Genomic DNA, 24,492 nt, shown 5'->3' with positions numbered 1-24,492 from the left:
TGACTATTACTTATTCTCTTTATACTAATATTTTAAAAATTTGTAGATGATTTGAAAACTATAGTTTTCAAAAAATATAGAAAGCAAGAGTCTGAACACTATTATTTAGGATTAATTGCATTTTCAAAATAGTTGAGTAAAAATACATTTTAAATACAATGTTAATGGTAGGGAAAAAAATTACATGCAATCTTCTTAATTAGCTACATCTTTTTAAAAGATCTATAGAAGAAGGAATCAAAGAGATTCCTAGGAAACTTAAGAAAATAAAAGTATCTACAATAATCCTCTATTTATTTTTAAAAAACAAGGTCAACTTTGAAGCTGTAGGAATTTTGAGAAATCACCTAACCATATATGGGTTAATACATGAAACTGGGGGAGGGGGGGGGAGAGTGTTCCTTTGGTGTAACATCCTAATATAGTATTCATTGATTTCATCAATGTTAATTACAACTTCGTTCATGGGCACAGATCATAACCAAGTCATATTTGTTTTATCCTATTAGGTCCGCCAATATTTATTCAAAATGCTAAAACTCCTTTACTTTTTGTTTTATATTTCTTGTGATTGTCCAATTTTGAGATTTTATATGCCTTGATTATTTATATGTAGTATTCTGTCCAGTGGAATATAATCTCTTTGAGAGAAGATTTTTTTTTTTTACTTTGAACATGGTACTTAGCCTCAGGGACCCAGAGAGAAACCAAACTCACAAGATGAACTACACTCGTGGTGATAACTAGCTTATTCTTCTGGAAATTCAAATGACTTGAGTCAGTTTTATAATTATGCTTCTTTGGAAATTTATAGAATCATTTCTAAAACCAAACTGTATCTCAATAGCTCCCAAGGATTTTTTTTTTTGACCCTACCCTTAAAGCCACAAGCAGAAGGTTTTAGAAATATAAGAATCTCCTCAGGGTCATCTTCTGATTCACATTCTGATAAAGATATATCTGAAGACAAGAGGCATTTATAAAAAAGAATCAATTAGACTTAATAAATTACCATCAGCAAGGAGGAAAGATGGAAAAACATGAAACACTGGGATTTTTAGCTCCATCTAAAGGAGTGGGAGGAAGCAAGGGGGGGGGGGGAACATGCAGAGAAAATGTTCTATGCAAACTTGTATTCTGCTACAGAGGCTCACCAAGGCTTAAAGCTCACATCCCACACTGTTTATTTTTTGGTCAACATGACTGGTAATTGAACTAATTATATAGTGCAATTTTCCATTTCTCTTGTTACTGTTTTGGAAAAGAGTGCAATACTATCTATTCCCACATTACCTATTGCCTCTCTCCCAGAGTCCTTTTATCCAGATTTCTTTATCTCTGTGTGTGTGTGTGTGTGTGTGTGTGTGTGTGTATGTGTGTGTCCCTACAGTCCCCCAAAGCTCTTATGTCAGGGGAACTTTTTCTCAAAACAATTAACAACACTTTGAAAGAGTGTAAATTATTGGGAAGTTTCTCTCCCCTACCCCTGACATACCTAGTCTGAATCATCCCTCCCTACAATTTCCATCTGAGTTCTGCACTTGGGGGCTAAACAGAATAAGCCATGATTCTTTCATGGAATACTTCTCAACTATAGCTATCATTTCTGTACCAAATCCTTTTTCTATTTTTTAACATTTTCATTTCCTTTATGTGATCCTCATATACCATAGCTTTATAGAAATCCTAAAACTGTTGAATAACCAAAAGGCTTCTAATTCTTTTGTCATAATAAAATATTTATCTGTAAATTTTGATGAAATTTGAATTTTGCTTTAGTTGTTGACCTCCTTAAGAGTTTAAGTACATTATCTTCAATTTTCTGGGTAAAAGGCTATGTTTGGGTGATAAATTTTTTTAATGCTTTCTTTTTTTTTCTTTTTCTTTTGCATAATCCCAAATTTGTATCAGAATGGTTGAATCCACTTTGGGAAGAAAAATTGGGAACTATATCCAAAAGGCTATAAAACTGTGCATACCCTTTGACCAAGCAATATCATTACCAACTTTGTATACCAAAGAGGTTTTTTTTTTTTTAAATAAAATAATCATAGTAGCTCTTCCATAATGACAAAGACTTGGAAATTGAGAAGATACTTATCAATAAAACGATGGTTGAACAAGTTGCGGTACATGATTATGATGGAATACTACTATGCAATAAGAAATGATGAGCAGGATGCTTTTAGAAAAATCTGGAAAGATTTGTGTGGCTGATGCAAAGTGAAGTGAGCAGAACTAGGAAAACAATATATACAGGAACAGCAATATCCTAAGATTATCAATTGTGAATAACCTAGGTATTCCTAACTGTAATGGGCTGAGGCTTGAGTTGATGCACTGAGGTCCCAAGCACGTGAGGCTAAATAGTAATTTGACTATACTTTATTAATATATATGCTTGGAGAAAGAATGGCCCCCACCCACTCTCTGTGAAGATGCTGATGTGTTGTATAGGAAATGATGATTTTGGTAGGTAGAGGCAGAGGGGCAGAAGGAGAGAAGCAGAGAGACGGCTGGCTGGGTTCTGTTCTGGTGGCTTCTGGTCTCGTGGCTTCTAGTCTGGCTAGCTTTTTGACTCAGCTGCTGACATTGCTATTGCCAATTCCCTTCTACCTCCAACCCTTCTTCACCTCTACTGAGAATAACCTGAATTCCTGACTCCAGCTGATTTTAAAATATACGGTCATCACACCTAACAATACAAAGGTCTAAGGTAATACTGAAGGAAATATGATGAAAAATGTTATTCACCTACAAAGAAAGTACTGATAGAATTGGAATTGACTTTGAAGCTGTTTGTTTTTTTTTTTTCTTTATTTTATTTTTCTTGTTTTTTGTTTCTTTTTTGACATGACCAATACACAAATATGTTTTGCATGAATGTACATGTATAACATTTATCAAATTACTTGCCTTCTCAATGATGAGAGAGGAGAGGGAGGGTGGGAGAGGATTGATGATACAAAATCATAAAAAATAAAAATAAAAAATAAAAACATTGTTTTTATATGTAATTAAGAAAAAAAATACGTACAGATGCATTAGTTCAACAGGGATTCTTTTTTTTAAAAGACCTAACAGTTCCATCAATAGGGCATTAATGTCCTAGATATATTGAATATTGACTACCCTTATCTCATGTCATCTTTGTCATTTGCAGGATATGGAAATAGACTTCACTGATGTTTTATTTGGAGAAAGAAATGCATCAGAATCTGTGAGAAGAATGTATAAGAAATATTAAAAATATTAAAGGCAATAATATCCAATAAATTTAGAGTAAATTTTGAATAATAATTTTATAATTTCAAGTGCTTGGAACACTGTTTATGTCTTTAACATTTATATGGATACATGATTTTGTCAGCAATATTAGATGCAAGCATTTTTTGAGGGGCTGCACAGTTTCTTTTTTTTTAATCCTAGCTTTATGAATTTGATTTGAAAATGAGTTAAATATTGTATTGTGTAATTTATTATTTCCTCCATATCTTGTTTAAGAATTATCCTATACAAAAGCCATACTTATGAAATGGACTTCCTCCAGTTCTCTATTTTTAATTAATGGAGTGACCTTTTACTTTTGAGTGATATATGCACTTACGCTCTTATAGGGGATAAGGTGTTGTTCTAAAACTACATTATGCCAAAGTGATTTCTAGTTTTCCCAGAAGTTCTTGGCAAAAATAAATAAATAAAAGGAGCCCAACTTTGGTTAAATCATGTACTTGAGTTCATGAAATAGTCTTTGGTTGTAATTCTTGTTTTTTCCTACTCAGTTTTTTGAACTAATTTAATGTTGCTGCTATTTCTGTTTTTCAAAGTCACATCAAAGAGTTAAGGTTATGCTATGCTATTTCCTTCAGTCATATGTTTTTCATCATTATTATCCTTGAGATTATAAACATCTTGTTCATTTAAATGGCTTTTGTTCATTTTTGTCTAAATATATCTCCTTAGTAATTTGATTGGCATTGCATTAAATGTATCAAATATGTTCATTTTTTTCTTTTAGCAGAGTTTAGCCATGAACATTAAATATTTTCTCCTTATTTCTACCTTCTTTATTTCTGTAATCTGTTTAATAGATATATTTTAATAAACTACAAAGAAATGTTGAAATTTTTTAGATTAATTTGGTATTAAGGTATTTTTTCTGAGAATAATAATTATTTCAATTGGTTCTTTTAATTTTTTTATATTTTCCAATTAAAATAATTTAATTTTCTCCCTACTTCCCACTTCCAACTTAAAAAAGAAAAAAAATCTTTGTGTAAATACAAAATGTATAAACAAAACAAATTCTCACATGATTATGTCCAAAACAAATTTTCTATTCTGTACTCTCTCTGTTGTTCCTTTATTGAAATGTCATTACTGTATATATACTATTTATGTAACTCTACATCAGTTCATTCAATTTTTCTCTGAAAGAATCCCTGTTGAGCTTATGAATCAGTACATATACCATGAACAAACAGTTCAAGCATCTACCTGGGCCTAGAAATGTAGAAGATAAAGATGAGGATAAGAAAGAAAGTAGAATAAATTGATTTCCAGAAATCACAAAGCTTCTTTTTGATTCCACATTTTCTATGAAAGCAAAGCTTGATCTCTTCAGTTAACATTCATTTAATATTACTATTTGCTAATGAAATATGATATACAACTTCTGTTATTAATTTGAAAACAATATCACAAAATGGCAATATTAAAGAACAGTAAAGGACAACTCAAGGAATTACAAATAAGAAAGGAAGACGGGATGGTTATATGGCAGAAAAGATGAAAGGCAAACAATTAAAGAGGGTTATTGGTAGTCTTGCAATGTTTGTAGGAAGTAAGGAATGCTTTCAGTAATTTGTGTGGACCCATTTATCAAATTTATACATGGATTAAATTTGTACATGGATCAAAGCTGCAAATCCTAGGGAGGCATGCTAGGTATGGATTAAGAACTTCATCACTAGAAGAAATTCTTCATACATGAAAAGTTAAATATTATGACATATGACTATGAAATAGGAATTGTACAGAGAATGCATTGTTATATCCTGTTTCTGGCTGACCACATGTGGAACAGCATTTAGTAGCATCAGAGATAATTATCTCCCAAGATGCTTGTAAGAGAATTTGGTGTTTTGGTATAACATGGCAAACCCTGAGTGAACCTTGGTCTTCTCTCCTGCTACATGAGACAGCATGGAGATAGGATGCTGGGTCAGTCAAAAGTTGTGATAATATTTGGATCCATTTCTTTGTTTGAACCTTCCTGAGGCAAATAATGAACTCTTTCTTTGGGTTCTTTGTAAATAAATTGTGAGAATGAGATATAAAGCATTGACTCTATTAGTTGAGCTGGTAATTGGGCCTGTTGTTGGGCAGCCTTTGCTACTTTGTTATCAACTAGACCAGTGCAGGTTTGGACACAACATTGAGTTAGAGAAGCCTAGAAATGTGAGGTTCAATGAATGGAAGTTACTGGTGACAAGAAAAGATTCTGCACTGGAAGGAAGGAGAGAAACAAACGTGTAAAAAATACTTACCATTTGCAATGCACTAGGATAAGCTCTAAGGATGAAGATATAGCCAAAAAAGAGAGAGACAGAGGAAAGGAAGGAAGGAGGGAAGAAAAAAAGAAGTAAGGGATGGAGGAAGGGAGGAAGAAAGGAAGGGAGGGAAGGAGGAAGGAAAGAAAGGAAGCAAGACAAAAGGGAGGAAGGAAGGAAGGAAGGAAGGAAGGAAGGAAGGAAGGAAGGAAGGAAAGAAGGAAGAAAAGAAGGAAGGAAGGAAGGAAAGGAAGAAGGGAGGGAGGGAGGGAAGAAGAGAAGGAAGGAGGAAGGGAATCTGGGATAAATGAAGGGAAGAAGGGAGGAAGAGATAAAGGAAGGGAAGAAAGGAGGGAGAGAGAAGAGGAAGGAGAAAAGAAAGGAGGGAGGAAGGGACAGAGGGAGGGAGGGACAAAGAGAGGAAGGAAATATCTATAATCTCCACCTTCAGGGTACTGATGGTCAATTAAGGAAGATAACATACAAAAGGTATTGAAAAAGAGTAGATTACTGGATATAAAAGTATCTACTGAAAGAAAATCTAGAATAGGGACAGCATAGGAAAGTCAGCCTTGACCCTTTCACAAAAGTTCTCTAAGAGAAATTTACCAATAGGAGAAAGGAAATGGGTCTTATGAAGGAATATCTCCTCCTGAGTGGGTTGTCAATTGACTCACTGTCTCAGGTCATGGAAATCCTAAGCATTGAGAGAAGTTGTAGGATGAGCTACTACTAATAGAGGGAAATTTCAGAAGTTAGAAACAAGTCTGGGAGAAGAAATGGAGTAGTCATCTATTTAAAGGATTTAAACTCAAACACCTAGCCTGATTTCTAAGAAAATATAAATCTGAGAGAGGCACGGCATAGCCAAGGTGAAATGTAAATAAGAAGTCCTATAAACTATTTTACATTATGACAAAGTCTAAATATCAACTTTCCAACAAAGATAACAAAAATTATGTTTTAAATTACTGAATCCTGATGTCATTCTGTCAATACATGCTGATTTTTATGCTTTGCATTTATTTTGTGCATAGGACTAAAATACGTATCCTCATTGAATCATTTTGAACATTGAGTACTTTTTTTACTCCTCTCTTTGGGGAGACCTAGACATGAGCGCCTAGGACAGAATTATAAATAAAATTAGAGTAAACAGTTACTTTGGGGAGAGAGAGTAGGTGTAGTCACCCAGATCCCCGAGTTCAACAGTGATTTTTAATTGTTAGACTTTAATTTGTGATCCTATCTTTCTCCTAAAAGATTATATCTTTTATTTGTAGAAGAAAAAGTTTTTTTTTTTTTTAAGTGAATTAATTTCAGTGACTTCCTATGGAAAAACTCATTATTGAACTCATTCTATCACTCACTGGAACACAGACAAATCATTGTGCTAGGCCAATCAGTCAATGTGTTTTGTACTGTGCATTCATTTGTTTATTCATTTGTACTGTTTATTCATTTGTCCACTATACTAATATTCACTGAATGATTCCTATATGCAAGGTATTGTTCTAAACCATGTGTACATCCCAAGATTAACATAAGTGGCTAGGAAGCTTATGCTCCAAAAGTGTCCTAGTCAGATAGAAATAGTCTGTGCCTTCTTCACTCAAATTTTCTTTTCAAACAGTTTACTTCTCTTATTTCAACAGCTTTTTAAGAAAATAGAAAGAGATTAAGTATTTAAATATTTCTATTGTCTGTAAAATATAATTATTTGATCTGAGCTTTCTGGTGTAATAAAGTTAAGGTTTTTAAGGAATATTTTTACTTTTGGCTTTCTCCTAAGGCTCTCTTGTAACCAGGCAAAAGTGTTCTTTAGTGAGAAGATAGGGTTTTGTTTGGAAGTTTGAAAGTTGCTGCAGTAAACTAGATAATCTCTGCTATTGATTTAATGGTGTGATTCAGAAGGTATGAATCACTAACAGCAAGCATCCCATATCTATTATCACTGTAGTTCTCTGAGAGGTAGGGCCATACATTAAACATGCTATATACCTCACTTAGCAAACTGTGCTAACTTACTGATAAATATATATATATATATATATATATATATATATATATATATATATATAATATTGGCCCTAATCTTATGATGGAATAGTGTTAGTAAAACTACTCTCTAGAAGTAAACCTCTCATCTCAGTAAATTACCTCTGCTGGGAACCCTAATAGTCTCAAATTACAACCATGGTTTCCCTGGAAGGAATAATTTGCCTTGAATAGAACAAAACTTTACTTTTGAAAGGGAAATATATTTCTTTCCTGTAATTTGGTCTGATTCTTGTCAGTGCAAAGAACAATGATAATGATGTTCTCTAGAAGTTTGAGCAAGTTACATGACTTGGATATGTAGCTGTTTAGGAAATAATAATATTCACCTTAAAAAAAAAAAGAAACTGGGTTAAAAGTAAATTTATGTAGATACAAACAGGGGTATAGGAGAATTAGATAAATATATTTTGTTTCCTAATTTATACTTGTAAATTGGAGGGTTGGACCAGAGCATTTCTCTTGAAGCTGGACGCAAGTAATTTGGTTCTTTAGAAAATATTCCATCTGATGCAACCCTGCACTGTAAGTATATATGATAAACTGTATGATACACGATAAACTATATGATATGATATGAAATTCCCTACATTCTTGATTATCAACTAAAAACTGTATTAAAAGGTCTATAAGTCTAATGGGATTGCCTTATTTGTTTCAGTGACAGTAAGATTTTATATTAACTTTCAACACATGAAATGATATGATAAATTTCTTTATTTGTAGAGAACAGAAAGGAATAATAGCTTACAACTACATAGTTTTGAATGAAAAATTTTCTCTAATCTTTTTCAGGATTTCAGAATGATGTGGCAATATAAAATTCATTATTTTATACTGTTATAAAATAAGGTCTACATTTAAATGTTGCATTTTCCATTTTTAGAAAATTTTAATCAGGGACTTCATAGAAAAAATAATTATATTTGATGAACTGCAAGATTTCCTTGAACAAATTGCAGTGAAAATTGAGAAATAGCATATGTGAAAAACAATATCTATATGAAGATTTGCATTAAAATAATTTCTGTTTAAACTACTTTATGTGATATGAATTTCAGTAGCAATATTTATTGGAGCTATGCTATGACTTTTATATATGCACTAAGAAGGTCTTTTCTTTGAAACTGAGCAAGATCATCTTCCAAACTTTGAAATAACTTTAACTGTGTATTAACAATTATAAATCATTGCTTACAAATCCAATGTGGAAATCTAATTTAAGTTTTTTTAATAAAATTATTTCATTTAAGATAACAGAAATGAAATGTAAGCATTCATCATAAAGGAGCTCTATAGAATAGTTAAAAGAACACCATTTGGGGCTTAAGTCTCAGCTTACAGAACTAATCAGTTTATTGTTCTTTTAAAAGCTGTTTTTTTTTTTTAATACTTGTACTACTTGAGAGGCAAAGTCAAGATGACAGAGAAGACACATGCGTCATTCTAAGCTCCTCCTCTACCCTCACTACTAATTACCAAATTCAGCCTCAGAAATAGTGCTTGACTGGTAAAATCCATGAATATTGAGAGTACAACAAATTACCAGCTGAAAGATAATCTGGAAGATAGCCAGAAAAGATTTTTCCTGATTGTAGGGAGGAGGCCAGGGCAGGCAGGGAGGCAGAATACAGAGGCTAGCACACTGAGCTGACAGTGGTAGGGGTGGTTTCTGTGGGTGGAGATTTTGCAGGGAGGACTCTTCCACGGGTTGGCTGCTCTGCTTTCATTGAAAAGCATTAGATCAGCAGAAAAGTTACAAAAAGTCCAAAGGTAGAGTATATTCCAAAAAATGCCACAATTTAACAGGATATAGCTATACCTACCTAGCATCAGAAGTGACTCGGCAGAAACCACAGCACAACTGTCCAGTCCCATTCTGCAGCATGGAGCTTTTACCTGGGCAGCAACAAATCTGCACAGCAGGAGGGCTCTGCCTGGGGCATTAGAACTTCCACAGAATGGCTGTGCTTCCCAGGGCAGAAACACTTCCGGAGGGGGGGCTCTTCCCAGGGCACTTCCGCAGCTCGGCCACTCTTAGCTTCCCATTTGCAGGACAGCTACTGTCCATATATCTATCCCTGCTCTTCAGAAGAAGCAGGTAACTTCCTTGCCCTGAAGGCAGACTCTAAGGGCTTTTTAAAAAATGAGTAAAAAAGCCAAGTATACACTAACCATCAATAGCTTCTATACAGAAAGAGAGCAGGTTTTCAACCCAAGGAGACTAATAGCAGACAGTCTCCAGACAAAATCCTAAAGGAAGAAGTAACCTGGTCCCCATCATACAAGGCTTGCCTAGAAGAAATTATAAAAAAATCTTAAAAGAGAGTTAGAAGGAAAATGGGGAAAAGAAAGAGAAATTATGCAAGAGAGTACAGAAAAGGCTTACAACTCATTTAAAGAAAAATTTGATAAAGTGGAAAAAGAAAAAAGAAAACTTCCTGAAATATGAATTGTAAAAGGTAAAGAATGCCTAGGGAGTGCAGGGGAACAGAATTTGTGAAATAGAAAAGATAAAGAACTCCCAGGAAAGTAGGATTTGTGAATGGAAAAAAGAAAATAACAATAAAAAAAATTAGTGAAATGGAAAAAATTCCATAGAGCAAAACATCTCATTTAAAAATTGAATTGGACATACACAAAAAGAAAAAAAAAGCTAATGAAGAAAATAACTCATTAAAAATCAGAAATGAACAAATAGAAATGAATGATTAGTTGAGACATCAAGAATCAGTCAAGCAAAACCAAAAATATGAAAAAATAGAAAAAAAATGTTAAATATCTACTTGGAAAAACAATAGACCTGGAAAATAGATCTAGGAGAGATAATCTGAGGACTATTGGACTTCTTGAAAATTATGATGGAAAAAAGAGCCTAGATACTATTTTACAGGAAATCATCAAAGAGAACTGCCCAGGTGTAATAGAATCAGAAGGTAAAATAGGCATTGAAAGAATTCATCAAACACCTTCTGAAAAAGACCCTAAAATAAAAACTCCAAGGAATATTGTGGGTAAATTTCAGAACTATCAGACTAAGGAAAAAATATTACAAGCAGCCAGAAAAAAACAATCCAAATACTGAGGAGCCACAATAAGGATCACTCAGGATCTAGTTGCTTCCACATTAAAGGATCAAAGGGCCTGGAATCTGATATTCCAAAAGGCAAAATAACTTCAAATGCAGCCAAGAATAAACTACTCAGCCAAGCTGAGCATTTTCTTCCATGGAAGAAGATGGACATTTAATGAAACAGATGAATTCCAATTGTTTCTAAGGAAAAAAAACCAGATCTAAACAAAAAAACTTATCTCCAACCATAGGACTCAAGAGAAGCATAAAAGGTAAAAGGAAATCTGGAGAACTGTATTTCTTTTGTGGATATACATAAAGACTACATGTATAATTTGATTTTACATATGATATAACATAAAAAAGAGAAGTAGAAATGGAAAGGGGATAGTGTCAGAAAAGGGGGAAAGGGGGGATAAAAGAGGGAAACTACATCCCATGAAGAGGCAAAGGAAACCTATCATATCTGAGGGAAACTAGAGAAGGGGAGGAACATTGTGTGAATCTTACTCTCATCAGAGTTGGCTCAAAGAGAAAATAATTGACATATTTGTTTTACAGAGAATCTTCTCCCACCTCATTGAAAAGGGGAGAGGAAAAGGGAAGAGGAAAAGAGTAATAAGGGAAGGGTACAAAAAAGGGGAAGACATTCAAAGGTGGGAGGGAGAGAGAGATCTTAAGAGGGTGAGTGGCATGACACAAGTGGGGCCCATAGGTTTAAAACTGGGAAAGAGTGTTTGGGGGGGGCAAGCAAAAGAAAAGTACCATCTGGGGATAATAAGATGGCAGGAAACACAGAATTAGTCATTTTAACCATAAATGGTAATGGAATGGTCTCTCCCATAAAAGGGTAGTGGATAACTGACTGGATCAAAAGCTAGAACTCTACAATATGTTGTTTACAGGAAACACATTTAAAGCAGAATGATACATACAGAGTAAAGATAAAAGGCTGGAGCACAATCTATTATGCTTCAGGTGAAGTCAAAAAATCAGGGGTAGCCATCCAGCTACCCTTCAGCTAAAGCTGAGCTGAGATCTCAGCTTATCTCAGATCAAGCAAAAGCAAGAATTGATCTAATTAAAAGAGATAAGGAAGGAAAACTATATCTTGCTAAAGGGTAACATACACAATGAAGCCATATCAATACTAAACATATGCACCAAGGACTATAGCGCTTAATTTCCTAAAGGAGAAGTTAAGAGAGTTGCAAGAAGAAATAGACAGCAAAACTATAATAGTGGGAGATATTAACCTTGCACTCTCAGAATTAGATAAATCAAACCACAAAACAAATTAGAAAGAAGTTAAAGAGGTAAATAGAATGTTAGAAAAGTTAGGTATGATAGATCTTCAGAGAAAACTGAAAGGAGACAAAAAGGATTACATTTTCTTCTTAACAGTTTATGGAACCTATACAAAAATTGACCATATATTAGGACATAAAGACCTCAAAATTAAATATAGAAAGGCAGAAATAGTAAATGCATTCTTTTCAGGTCACGATGCAATAAGAACTACATTCAACAAAAAGCTAGGGGTAAATAGACCAAAAAGTAATTCAAACCTGAATCCTAAAGAATGAATGGGTGAAACAGCAAATCATAGACACAATTAATAATTTCACTCAAGAGGATGACGACAATGAGATAACATACCAAAATTTGTGGGATGCAGCCAAAGCTGTAATAAGGGGAAATTTTATATCTTTAGAGGCTTACTTAAATAAAATAGAGAAAGAAGATCAATAAATTGACCTTGCAACTTAAAAAGCTAGAAAAAGCCCAAATTAACAACGCACAATTAAATACTAAACTTGAAATTCTAAAATTAAAAAGAGAAATTGATAAAATAGAAAGTAAAAAAAAAAGTATTGAATTAATAAATAGAACTAAGAGTTGGTTTTATGAAAAAACAATAAAATAGACAAACCTTTGGTAAAAGGAAAGAGGAAAATCAAATTGTTAGTCTTAAAAATGAAAAGGGAGAACTTTCCACCAATGAAGTAAATTAGAGCAATAATTAGGAGTTACTTTGCTCAACTTTATGGCAATAAATTTGATAATCTAAGTAAAATGGAGGACTATCTTCAAAAATATAGGCTTCCCAGATTAACAGAGGAGGAAGCAAATTGCTTAAACAGTCCCATTTTAGAAAAAAGAAATAGAACAACCTATTAATGAACACCCTAAGAAAAAATCCCCAGGACCAGATGGATTTACATATGAATTCTACCAAACATTTAAAGAACAATTAACTCCAGTGTTATATAAACTATTTGAAAAAAATCAGAAATGAAAGACTCCTACTAAATTTCTTTTATGACACAGACATGATACTGATACTAAAACAGTTAGGCTGAAAATAGAGAAAGAAAATTATAACCCAATCTCCGTAATGAATATTGATGCACAAATCTTAAATAAAATATTAGCAAAAAGATTACAGAAAATCACTCCTAGGATAATACACCATGACCAAGTAGGATTTATACCAGGAATGCAGGGCTGGTTCAATATTAGGAAAACTATTAGCATAATTGACTATATCAATAACCAAATTAACAAAAAACATATGATCATCTCAATAGATGCAGAAAAAAATTTGATAAAATCCACCATCCATTGTTGTTAAAAACACTTGAGAATACAGGAATAAATGGACTTTTCCTTAAAATAATCAATAGCATCTATTTCAAACCATCAGTAAGCATCATACGTAATGGGGATAAACTGGAAACATTCCCCATAAGATCAGGAGTGAAACAATGTTGCCTACTATCACCATTACTATTCAACATTGTATTAGAAATGCTGACTTCAGCAATAAGAGTTGAGAAAGAGATTAAAGGAATTAGAGTAGATAATAAGGAAACCAAATTATCACTCTTTGCTGATGATATGATGGTATACTTAGAGAACCCTGAGATTCTACTAAGAAGGTATTACAAATAATCCATATCTTTAGCAAAATTGCAGGATACAAAATAAACCCATATAAATCATAGCATTTTTATATATCACTAACAAAATCCAACAGGTAGAGTTATACAGAGAAATTCTATTTAAAATAACTACTGATAGTATAAAATATTTGGGAATCTATCTGCCAAGGGAAAGTCTGGAACAACTATGTGAGCTAGTACAAAACACTTTCCACACAAATGAAGTCAGATCTGACCAATTGGAAAAATATTAAATGCTCTTGCATAGGTTGAGCAAATATAATAAAGATGACAATGCTACCCAATCTATTTATTTAGCTCTATACCAGACTCCCAAAAAACTATTTTAATGACCTAGAAAAAATAATAACAAAATTCATCTGGAAGAATAAAAGGCCATGACTTTCAAGGGAACTAATTTAAAAAATCAAATGAAAGTGGCCTAGCTGTACCAGATCTAAAACTATATTATAAAGCAGCGGTCACCAAAACCATTTAGTATTGGCTGAGAAATAGATTAGTTGATCAGTGGAATAGGTTAGGTTCACAGGACAAAATTGTCAATAACATTAATAATCTAGTGTTTGACAAACCCAAAGACCCCAGCTTTTGGGATAAGAATTCACTGTTTGACAAAAACTGCTGGGAAAATTGGAAATTAGTATGGCAGAAACTAGTCTTTGACCCATACTTCACATCATACACCAACATAAGGCCAAAATGGGTTCATGATCTAGGCAAAAAGAATGAGATTATAAATAAACTAGAAAACAGAGGATAGTTTACCTCTCAGACTTGTGGAGGAGGAAGAAATTTGTGACCAAAGAAGAACTAGAGATCATTATTGATCACAAAATAGAAAATTTTGATTATATCAATTGAAAAGCTTTTGGACAAACAAAACAAATGTAGACAAGATTAGAAGGGAAACAATAAATTGGAAAAACATTTTTAAAGCCAAAGGTACTGATGAAGGCCTCATTTCCAAAATATTGAGAGAACTGACTCTTAATTTTTAAGAAATCAAGTCATTATGCTCAAAAAGTTATCAAACTGTGCATACCCTTTGATCCAGCAGTGTTACTACTGGGCTTATATCCCAAAGAGATCATAAAGAAGGGAAAGGGACCTGTATGTGCACGAATGTTTGTGGCAGCCCTTTTGTAGTGGCTAGAAACTGGAAACTGAATGGATGCCCATCAATTGGAGAAGGCTGAATAAATTGTGGTATATGAATATTATGGAATATTATTGTTCTGTAAGAAATGACCAACAGGATGATTTCAGAAAGGCCTGGAGAGACTTACACAAACTGATGCTGAGTGAAATGAGCAGGACCAGGAGATCATTATATACTTCAACAACAATACTATATGATGACCAGTTCTGATGGACCTGGCCATCCTCAGCAATGAGATCAACCAAATCATTTCCAATGGAGCAGTAATGAACTAACTGAACCAGCTATGCCCAGAGAAAGAACTCTGGGTGATGACTAAAAACCATTACATTGAATTCCCAATCCCCATATTTATGCCCACCTGCATTTTGATTTCCTTCACAAGCTAATTGTACAATATTTCAGAGTCTGATTCTTTTTGTACAGCAAAATAACGGTTTGGTCATGTATACTTATTGTGTATCTAATTTATATTTTAATATATTTAACATCTACTGGTCATCCTGCCATCTGGGGGGGGGGGTAAGAGGTGAAAAATTGGAACAAGAGATTTGGCAATTGTTAATGCTGTAAAGTTACCCATACATATAACCTGTAAATAAAAGGCTATTAAATAAATAAAAAAAAAAAGAAATCAAGTCATCCTCCAATTGAAAAATGGTCAAAGGACATGAACAGACAATTTTTAGATGAAGAAATTGAAACTATTTCTAGTCATATGAAAAGATGCTCCAAGTCATTATTAATCAGAGAAATGCAAATTAAGAGAATTCTGAGATACCACTACACACCTGTCAGATTGGCTACGATGACAGGCAAAGATAATGCTGAATGTTGGAGGGGATGTGGGAAAACTGGGTCACTAATATATTCTTGGTGGAATTGTGAATACATCCAGCCATTCTGGAGAGCAATTTGGAAGTATGTGCAAAAAGTCATCAAACTGTGCATACCCTTTGATCCAGCTGCATTACTATTGGCTTTATATCCCAAAGAGATCTTAAAGAAGAGAAAGGGACCTGTATGTCCAAGAATGTTTCTGGCAACCCTCTTTGTAGTGACCAGGAACTGGAAACTGAGTGGATGCCCATCAATTGGAGAATGGCTGAATAAGTTGTAGTTATGAATGTTAAGAAATATTATTGTTCTGTAAGAAATGACCAGCATAATGATTTCAGAAAGACCTGGAGAGACTTACATGAACTGATGCTGAGTGAAATGAGTAGGACCAGAAGATTATTATGTATTTCAACAACAATATTATATGATGATCACTTCTGATGGATATGGATGGCTCTCTTCAACAATGAGATGAACCAAATCACTTCCATTTGTTCAATCATGAATAGAACTAGCTATACCCAGCAAAAGAACTCTGGGAAATGAGTGTGAATCACTACATAGCATTTCCAATCCCTCTATTTTTTCCAGCTGTATTTTTGATTTCCTTCACAGGTTAAGTGTCCGATTCTTCTTCTGCAGCAAAATAATTGTATGGATATGTATACATATATTGTATTTAACATAACTTTAACATTTAACATGTATTGTTCTACCTGCCAAATGGGGGAGGGAGTGAGGGAAAGGAGGGGAAAAATTGGAACAAAAGGTTTTGAAATTATCAATGCTGAAAAATTACCCATATATATATTTTGTAAATAAAAAGCTATTAAAAAAAAATACTTGTACTACTTAGCTCACAAGTTTATTGTAAGGAAAAGACTTTGTAAGTTTAGGACACCTAAATAAATAAAATCTGCTATTATTATAAGTAGAAAAATGTTCTGATATCCATATCCAAAAAATGATGGAATTGATTGAATATTCATTTTGAGGGGCAGGTTTAGTATTGGTCAAGGACTATGCTGAGTCATAATTTGAGTTCACTTCCTGTCACAAATAAATAAAAAAAAAAGAAATCTAAAATCTTGAAACAAATTACTTCTATGTTCAAAATTAACTGCCCCATATAGTATTTATGATCTTAATTTCCTTAACACATTTTTCCTTATCCTTAAAATCCTTAACACAGGATTTTCACCTTCTAAATTAAATGTTTCTGGTTATAATTACTATGATATTAAAATAAAATAATAAAAACAACATGGAAAATCACATTGAGCTCAATAATCTGGGATTACTATCATGACTCACCTATCTCTCTTCTCTACTTCTTCCAAATTTGGCAGGTGGATTTACTTCAAGGTTTTTCTCTGTTCTAGAATCAATTTTGGCCCCAGGCAGGGTGTTTAAATATAGTCCTGTGGCAGTTACTTACTGGTTTAACATTGGTTCAGTCCTTATTTGTATCCATTGCCCTGATGGGGGAATCCTGAAACTGTCCTTCCTGACTATGGGGGGGAAGCCATGGAGTGAACTCTTAAGAAACTCTCCTCTGGGAGAGGCCCTCCCCAGGGAATCAAGATAAGTGGCTTCATTCTTTTATTTTGATGTTGATTAGCTATATCCTCTATTGAACTGAAAATTAGTCCAAGACCAAGTCCTAGTAGCTGGAACTTAAGTGGGGTCATTCAATTGGAAACCCAGGCCTGGGGGCAGTGACAAAATCAAAGGCATCTCATTCAATTGAAACTTCAGTGTCAGATTTCCTATAAAAAAACCCCACAATTTTAAACTCATAATTTGCAGAATATTCAAAGCAGGAGTATGCCTTGTCAAGGAACCTCCTTGGCATAGCTGCTTGACAGGTCTCCTGCCTGCTCTGAAGAGACCCTCTTCTTAGTGAAAACTCCTTTTTATTTCTCTGCCAAGACTATGCCACTGAGGAGGTCAGTTGTCCTAGCAAAGCTGGCTTCTACAGTGCCAACAATAAAGCTTCCTTTTTTTGCCACTAATATTTCGGGTTTGTTAATTCTTTCATGCTGAACCTGTGCTGACCAGAAGGGGATTCTTACACCTCAGCTCTCTGCACTGCCACTAACTGCATCAGCCACATATGCAAATTTTGACCTAATTTCCATCCTAATACTTAAAAAATGTTTTCTTAATCTTTTGCATGTTTTATTGTTCCATTGGGGTGGGGGAAGAAAGCAATAGAATTTATTGTTTTTGCTCTCTATTTCAATGAGGGTAGGGTTAGTCTACTTTCTTTTAAAGTATAACACTTACTGTTTATGTTGTATTATTTTAAAATTCTTATGCACTTTTCCTTCTGGCTCTTTGAATCTATTAATTTATCTTTTTGGGAGATGGACTTATGTTCAATCCTTCAAGTTTCTTCTTCTTCTTCTTCCTTTACCTCTTCCTCCTCTTTCTTGTCCTTCTCTTTTTCTTCCTCCTCTTTTTCCTTCTCCTCCTCTTCCTCTTTTTTAACTTTATAACACTGCTTGCCACCACCATTACCTTCTTACAGAACTATTTCTTGTTAGATGGAGGCCATATTTTCTGTTGTACAAACACTTTTTTTCGTTCTCCCTCAATTTATGTGATCTCTTGTACTGTAGAGGGTCACAGATAGTGGGGAAACTATGGGTAAGGTATAAGACCTTTCAGCCCAGAGGGAACCTGCTGACAATGTCTGGTTTGGCTCCCCATCTCCCCTAAGGGCCCTTGGCCTTCCTAAGAAGCCAGGGAGGGCAGGATTATTTCCCTTGGTGCTCTCACACTTCCTGAGAAGTCAGGGAGGGCATGACCACCTGTGTTCTATTTGAAGCAAGGGATACTCACAGTAAGAGAAATTTACATATCAATAGCAAGGTGCTTACAATTAACATATGAGCATCATTCTGTGGTGATGTAATCCTACTAAGGTATGTAAGGGCTGAAAGGACTTGAAATAAACAGACTCCATCTTTGACCATCCTCATGAGTCTCCTGTCTTCATCACTCCTCCACTAAGACCAAGGACTCAGGCTGGTTCTGAGGTCCTCCAGAGAGCAAGTCTGGACAGTATATTTTAATCACTCTAGTGTGGGGGTTCTGGAAAGCAATGGTACATTTTGTCACCCCAACTTGGGGACTCTAGAAAGCATACTACATTGTACCTTCCTTTTATTGGAAGGAGAGAACATATAGATTAAGAAAAGACTAACCAGAGCTAATATTTTAGGTCCCTTTCCCTCTGCTAATGCATTACTGAATTGCTCCAACCCTCACAATAGATTTCTACTCCAAACCCTATTTTCATTTCAATTGTTGTGCAAGTTGAATATTATCTGCTCTTAATATAGTTTGGTTAAACTGGGTAGGGTGATATCATATAGCATCACTGCTTTGAAGTAACAGGTGAGACCATCACCAAGTTATGTTTAGGTAGGTAATTAGTGAGCACTGCTATTTCAATAGTGCTGTTATAGAGTTAATTTCTTCTCTTTTTGATCAAGCTTTATTATTATAAATTTGTTCCCTTCTTGATTGAAGTTGTTTGGGGTTGTGTAACTTATATTAAAAATAAACACCCACCACCTTACTAACAATAATGTTTTTAAAAATATATTTAACGTTTGTAAAGTCGACTTCATTTGATCCTTACTTACAATGATATTATGAAAAAGTGCCTATTATTATCTCTATTTAAGAGAAAAAGAAATTAAATGACTTGTTTAGAATCATACAATTAGTTTGTGAGGCTTGACTTGATGTTGCATCTTAACTGACTATAAATCTGATGGTCTGTCCTCTAAACCAGTTTCTTAGGTATAAGGTTCCCAGTTTTATACATCCTTTCCTAAATTCCTTCAGTTACTAAAATTTCTTCCTTGTCTCCAAGAACCAAGCATGGATTCTTAGTCCTACCTTATTCTGACCCTTTATCCATAATTTGGATCCTCTGTGTCTCTGCTATACCTCACTAATTCTGACTATCTGCATAGTCAAACCTCATTTGATTTCTTGGCTATCTGAATTATCTATTTTAAGTCACAAATCATGAACTTTAGTTTAGTATTGATTAGCAGTACTTGTTCTTTGTATGCACTAGTCTCAATTTTGGAACTACATTCTGACTACAGATGCTTTGGTCCTAACTTCATGTTGTGATAAATGTTGCCCATACTTTTGTTTTTGCTCAGATTTCCAGGAATATTCTTCCCTGGTATTACTCTTTCTGTTGTCACTGGAGCATTGGCTCTGGAATTTTTATGTGTTATTTTTGAGCAAAATAACAGAAAAGCAGTCTTATAGTAGAGAAGATCTGAAGATATATCATCAAAGAATGTGAACGGGAAGTTTTTGGATAAAGAAATCAAAGCTTTCTTTTTTTTTTTTTATTTTATTTTGGGGACATGCCCACTTTTTATTGTTTTCTAAATCTTGATACTCAAATTCTGAAAACCTTGGAAATATGTTATGAGGATAAGGAATATGTTAATTTATAAATATTTATACATCATTTATACATATTGAACTATGTAACTCTGAGTGAAACACATTCTCAGTGAGAACCAAATGTTCAATATTCATTGAGAATAATTACACATCAAAAATTAGCGATCACCAGAAAATAGAACTTAATGCATGGTTTTGTTGGTTATTTAAATTTTTAAAAATATTAATAATGTATATCAAACTTACAACTATATCAATGCCAACTTTTTTTTCAGTGAGTCCACTTGTTAAAGGTTTACTGGCATACCCTTGAATTAATGGATAAGCATTTAATTCATCAAGAATTCTCCTTGAGGCTCAAAGAATAAGGTCTAGTGACATAGGCTGATTATAATAACAATACTCTCCAGCTAGATGCCTCTCCCTGTAAACAAAATCTAGATTCTTTTTTGTCCTCTCTTGAAATTGGTAGACAGGCAATAACAGAATTACAGAGTAAAGAGGAATTCACTAAAATTCTCCTAAATGGTTTTCAAAACAACAAGAAAGTCAGACCAGAACTGATCTAGGAGAAGGGGATCAGCTTACCAGCCCAGCAGGAATGGTGTGTCTCACTAGGATGGGAGATGAACAAGATCTAAGAGCAAGAACAGTATCAGCAAGCCTCACGCCAGGAGGTCTAAGGAAGGTTACAAATCTAAGGCAATTCACCAGGGAGACTCTGCCCTCCAGCAAACCCTAAGCAAGTGAGCAATATGTGTAGCACAGCAAGATGTTTTTTATGATTTCTTTGAGAAACATACCTAGTAATGATATTACTGATTTAAAAGATAGGCACAGTTTGGTTGCCCTCTCTGAGCATAATTCCATATTGCTCTTCAGAATGGCTTGATCAGTTCACAATTCCACCAGCACTTCATTAGTGCCTCAGTTTTCCCACATCTTCTGAAACATTTATCATTTTTCTTATTTGTCATATTAATTGATTTTATAGGGGTGATGTGATATGTCAGAGTTGTTATAATTTGCATTTCTCTAATCAAGTGATTTAGAGCACTTCTTCATATGCCTATAGAAAGCTTTGGTTTCCAAAAAATTAATCTGTGAAACTGTGATTAGTTTGGGCTAACTTTCATTCCTTTAGATAAGTAATGAATATCAGTGTCATTTTAACATATTCTTTATCCTCATAACATATTTCCAAGGTTTTCAGAATTTGAGTATCAAGATTTAGCATGTCCCCGAAATAAAAGAAAAAAAGAAGAAAGCTTTGATTTCTTTATTCAAAAACTGCCTGTTCATATTCTTTGATGATATATCAATTAGGGAATGACTTGTATTATTATAAACTTGACTCAGTTTTCTAAATATTTGAGAAATGAAAACTTTATCAGAGACACCTGCTATAAAGATTGTTTCTTAGCTTGCTGCTCTCTTTCTAATCTTGGTTGCGTTGGTTTTTGTTTGTGCAAAAACTTTAAATTTTTTTTAATCAAAATTATTTATTTCATATTTTGTAATGCTATCTCTTCTTTGGTCATTTATCTATAACGCACTTAACTTCTATAAAAACTTTAGCAAACTAGGTTTCTTTAAAAAAAATCATATTCCACATATGAATGTTATGGAATATTATTGTTCTGTAAGAAATGAGCAGCAGGATGAATACAGAGAGATCTGGAGAGACTTACATGAACTGATGCTAATGAAATGAGCAGAATCAGATCATTATACATTTCAACAACAATACTATATGAGAATAAACTCTGTTGGAAGTGGCTATCCTCAACAATGAGAGGATCCAAATCAGTTCCAATTGATCAGTAATGAATGGAACCAGCTACACCCAGCAAAAGAACACTGGGAAATGAGTGTGGACCACAACATAGCATTTGCACTCTTTCTGTTATTGTTTGCTTGCATTTTTGTTTTTCTTCTCAAGTTATTTTTACCTTCTTTCTAAATTTGATTTTTCTTGTGCAGCCAGATAACTGTATAAATATGTATACATATATTGTATTTAACATATACTTTAACATATTTAACATGTATGGGACTACCTGCCATCTAAAGGAGGGGGTGGAGAGAAGGGGAAAAGTTGGAACAGAAGTTTTTGCAAGGGTCAATGTTGAAAAATTATCCATGCATATGTTTTGTCAATAAAATTAAAAAAAAAAAAACCTATACCACCTGGTGCACATATGTTTTGCATAGATATGATTTCATTGTCTATGACAGGACTTCTTAAACTTTTTCTACTCAATATCTCTTTTCATCTGAGAAGTTTTTGCTCATCCTGGGCATTTATATAAAATAGATATACACATCAAGCATTTATTTTAATGGATCATAATTTTGCAAATCCCATATTTGGGGTTAGTTTTGTTCTATGGTAGCTTTTAACAAGATGTAGTTTCCTTCCTTATTTCTTTTAATTAGGTTTATTTTTGTTTTTGTTTTGTCTGTGAATAGGATTGCTATCCCTGCATTTTTTTTAACTTCAGCTAAAACATAATAAATTCTGCTTCAGCACCTTTACTTTACTCTGTGTGTTTTTCTTCTTTAATTGTGTTTCTTGTAAAGAACATATTATAAGATTCTAGATTTTGAGACTTTCTGCTGTCTACTTTGGGTTTGGGGCAGAATTCATCCTATTCACATTCACTGTTGCTGTTTTTTTGATTCTCTCCTGTTAAGTCCAGGCTAGGTGCCTGGAGGGCCTTGGGCTCAGCCAGAGTCAGGATAAGTAAAAGTTCTAGGTTTTTAGGGGGAGGAGTGAAAGAAGCAGACAAATTGGCTCACCAAAGATGTTATCTCTAATTTTTCTGTAAAGTAACAATTAAAGTTCAACTTGAGACTTCTCTGCTGCCTCTCTTGTAAGTGAATCAGATTCATCACTCACTTCTAATCTTGCTGCTTTTATGATTTCTGTTAAGTCACTATAACTAGCTTGAGCTACAGCATCAGAGTCAGATAGTAGAAAGTTCTAGTTTATCAGGAGGAATATGCAATAGAGACAATTGTCTCACATTGAATAGGTATCTCATTCCTAAGTCCAAGTACCAGCTTCTCTTCTTTCTGATTCAAAGTGAATTTTCAGAGTTTCAGCCCTCACATCTAATCCTTTGACTTGATTTTCTTTTACAATTTGAGCCTAAGTCTCAGAAGTGGAAGAGACACTGCTAGGTCCTTTGCCAGAATACTGCATGAGTGCTCTCACTGAATGTATTAGTTTAGTGCTACTTTGTCTGACCTTGAAGCATACTTTCAGGGATTCAGACTCTACATGTCTGTTGACTGTCTCTTTAAATTTGAGGTTGTCTGAGTGGTAAGGTACTACTTGCTAAGGGTTCTTGCAGGTAACTGAGCTTGATGTTGTATTTGGTGCTTAATATGTGTTGCTTGATGCTAGTAAGCGAAGGACTATATGTCTGAAAATGCGATAAGAATGGTAGGTAATGTCTTGATTTATAAACTCAAAGATTCTTGCAAAAACCATGCATACTCTTAATAATAGTAAGAAATGCAGTAAAAGCTAAGGGATATTTTTGCAACATGTATCTCTGAAAAAGTACTCATTTTTCAAAAACATCACAAATATAAGAAAGAAAGTAGGAATTTTGAATATTCTGAAAGTACTATTTCAAATATAAATAAAAAAAACAGAGTCATATTTTTAAAAGCATAAGTCATTCCCCAATTGGTAAATGCAATTTTCAGACAAAAAAAAAAAAATCAAAATTATCTATTAAAATACCCTAAGCCATCATTAATCAGAGAAATGTTAATCAAAACAACTCTGGGGTACCAAATCACACTTAACAAAGTGGCTAGCATGATTTTTTAAAAAAAGAGAAAATGATGAATTTTAGAGGGGATGTGGGAAGCCTGAGACATTAATGCATTGTTAATGAATTTGTAAATGAATCCAATCATTTTGGAGAGCAATTTGGAACAATGCCCAAAGGGATATAAAATTATGCATATTCTTTGACTCAGTAATGGGGAGTGGTGGGTAATCCATTTGTAAAGAAGGTTTTTTTTTTTTTTTTTTTTTTTTTTTTTTTTTTTTTTTTTGTGATGGCTAAGAATTAGAAATCAAAAAGATATCCATCAATTGTATATCGACTAAACAAGCTGCTGCATCTAATTGCAATAGAATATTATTGATCTGTAAGAAATGACAAGCAAGTGAACCCAGAAAAACCTGGAAAGATTACATGACATGATGCATAGTGAAGTGAACAGAACCAGAAGAATGTTGTACACACTAACAGCAACATTGTCTGATGAAGAAGTGTGATTGACTTAGATATTCCAAGCAATACAACAATCCAAGACAATGCCAAAAGACTAATGATGAAGCATATTACTCACCTCCAGAGAATGAACTGATGT

The sequence above is a fragment of the Sarcophilus harrisii genome, chromosome 3 (genome assembly GCF_902635505.1).
Source record: "Sarcophilus harrisii chromosome 3, mSarHar1.11, whole genome shotgun sequence".
Taxonomy (NCBI): domain Eukaryota; kingdom Metazoa; phylum Chordata; class Mammalia; order Dasyuromorphia; family Dasyuridae; genus Sarcophilus; species Sarcophilus harrisii.
Note: the sequence above shows the minus strand (reverse complement) of the source record.